Source organism: Oratosquilla oratoria, chromosome 16, assembly GCF_046742065.1.
Source record: "Oratosquilla oratoria isolate Oo_2021 chromosome 16, ASM4674206v1, whole genome shotgun sequence".
In the NCBI taxonomy this organism is placed as follows: domain Eukaryota; kingdom Metazoa; phylum Arthropoda; class Malacostraca; order Stomatopoda; family Squillidae; genus Oratosquilla; species Oratosquilla oratoria.
In genome coordinates, this window is record NC_134792.1 from 27,211,094 (window position 1) to 27,213,593 (window position 2,500).

Sequence of the window (2,500 nt, forward strand, 5' to 3'; positions counted from 1 at the left end):
CTGAATGCATGTTTAGGCATATTCAAAATCGCCTAGGTAAATATATACATTACACATCTCCAGGAGAAAATGATTTCATAAGATTAAGAAAAATGAAGACTGTTTTGGGAGAAGAATCGATGGCATGCTGAGGAGGAGAGTGAGACATAAAGTCCATTCGAGTGGAGGTAAGGAAGAATTGGAGAAGATATAGAGTAATGGACTGCTACACCATGAAGGAGAATGCACTTCATCATGGACCAGGTGATGTCATACTAGGAGTTCATGAATAAAAGAAAAATAATGAAATTCTCAAGTTACGGAGTAAATAACTGAGAAAAGTTTTAGTTAAATGAAACTAAAAACTTAGTTTGAATAAAAGAAAAATAAAGAATTTTCTCAAGTTACCGAGTAAATAACTGAGAAAAGTTTTAGTTAAACGAAACTAAAGACTTGGTATGACATTTGAGAAAACAATAGGTATAAAGGAAAAGAAAATCATTAACAAGAATTCCCTATGTAAAGCAGCGATCACTAGGATTCTTGTCAAAATATTCTAAGATGAAAGGAGATAAAACAACACAAAATACAAAAGAGAGACAAAATGATATTCAGAAATATTATGTTTTATTATCACGTATTTGAAAACAACCATTTTCTGGAAGGAACCCGACTTCAAAATTATTCGTGGGCTCATCAATTCAGAACAATCTCTTTGTGAGACTGGCCATTATTTAGGTATGGATGAGAGAGGCAGGAAGATAGGTGGCAAGAAAGAAAACAAGAGACAGAGAAGATAGATAGATAGATAGATAGAGAGAGAGAGAGAGAGAGAGAGAGAGAGAGAGAGAGAGAGAGAGAGAGAGAGAGAGAGAGAATGAGAGACAGAATGAATTTAAATGTTATTGTAAGAATGAGAGCATGAGAATGGATGTTTGAGAATTCCATTTTATTAGAATAAGACTGAGAATGAAAATAAAACTATAAGTTAAGAATGAGAGCCTGTGTGACATTGTGAGAATGAAGGTATGAGAGATTGAAAATGCCCAGTGGAGTGAATGTGACACTGAGAATGGCAGGTGTAAATGAAATCATCATAACAAAAATCACTCATATTTTCTTTCTTTAAGTTCTGAAGAGTATCAGATATATGTTGATAACATTATGTACGAACTTAATATCAATACAACCAATTTTACAGATAAGACTGGATTTATAATATTGATATGTATGGTGCATGCCTGGGATTGGAAACCTGTACGACCTGGAGCCTTGGCAATGTATAAAAACAACGCCATTAAGTATTGTAAGATCATGCTTTTCTTTTTGTGTTCCGTGAAGCATTGAAAAATTCTTGTGAAGCTTCACTAGTTAGGAATGTGTCTGTGATGCAGAATTGTCATTACAAAAAGATATTTGTAAACCAGGTTACTCATAATAACATAGGAAGTTCACATTTCCTATTTTTCCTAAAGATAACCAGAGTATTTATTATCTGTCATGATTTAGGTCCTAGGTTGAAATTGAAGGTACTATCTCAGTTTCTGACAAGTGTGAAGTTTTTGCAGGGTCACTTTCTATTATTGCTAACACCCATAATACTGTGCATATAACCGATGTAACATACCTCACAGATATCAACATCACCTTACCAAACACCTTACCACAAACAATTCTTCTGTTAATTCTGTCCTTTTCTTAATTGTTCTTTTCTTCCCCTTAGTTGTTGCTGCCTTAACATAATTTATTGTAATACGAAGGATGAAGACGTCGAACACTACTCGTCACTTACTGGCATAAAATTGTAGCATGCCGGAGCCCTGTAAGAGGGTAGTAGAAAAGGGTTGGTCAGAACGACCAAGTGGTAGCTACCGAGCCCTGTAAGACGCTGGTAGAAAAGCTGGTAAAAAAGAAGGGTAGAAGACAGGTGTTATATATCATGGTTTAGGTATTCTTAAACAATATAGCGAGCAAGCGAGTGTGTTGCATACGTTTGCTTTCCGAGTTGTGTATGTAAACAATGGGCGGGAGCCCGAATGAATTGCTGACATGGTATTGTTTGTGACATAAGTGAGATATGTAGAGATTCGTGATTCTTTATGTAAAAATATTGCTATATAGACTTGAAACAACGAATCTGATTGGTGAAAAGGTGGAGAAGGGAAATATTCAATTGGTTCATGATTGTAAGGTCACGCCCTTTGGGGAGGATCTTAAATATTAAGTTCGAGATCATTGGACTAAAGAATCACTACGTCACTGTAAAGCTCACGTAGGATTTTGCATACGCTGAATAAGAAGTGAAGAAAGATATAAAAAAAATAACTCCCCTGAACAGAAGATTATAACTAACAGTCTAAAAATTTATAAAGTGGAATGATTGGAAGTAACAGGTTCCTACCAACTAAAGAATGTGATGTGCTATATTCATAAGTGAGGACGGCAAGGGTGATAAGAGTCGACAGGACTAACAGTGGGAAGAGAGGAAATAGTGGAAAATAAAGACATTAATAACAGAGTG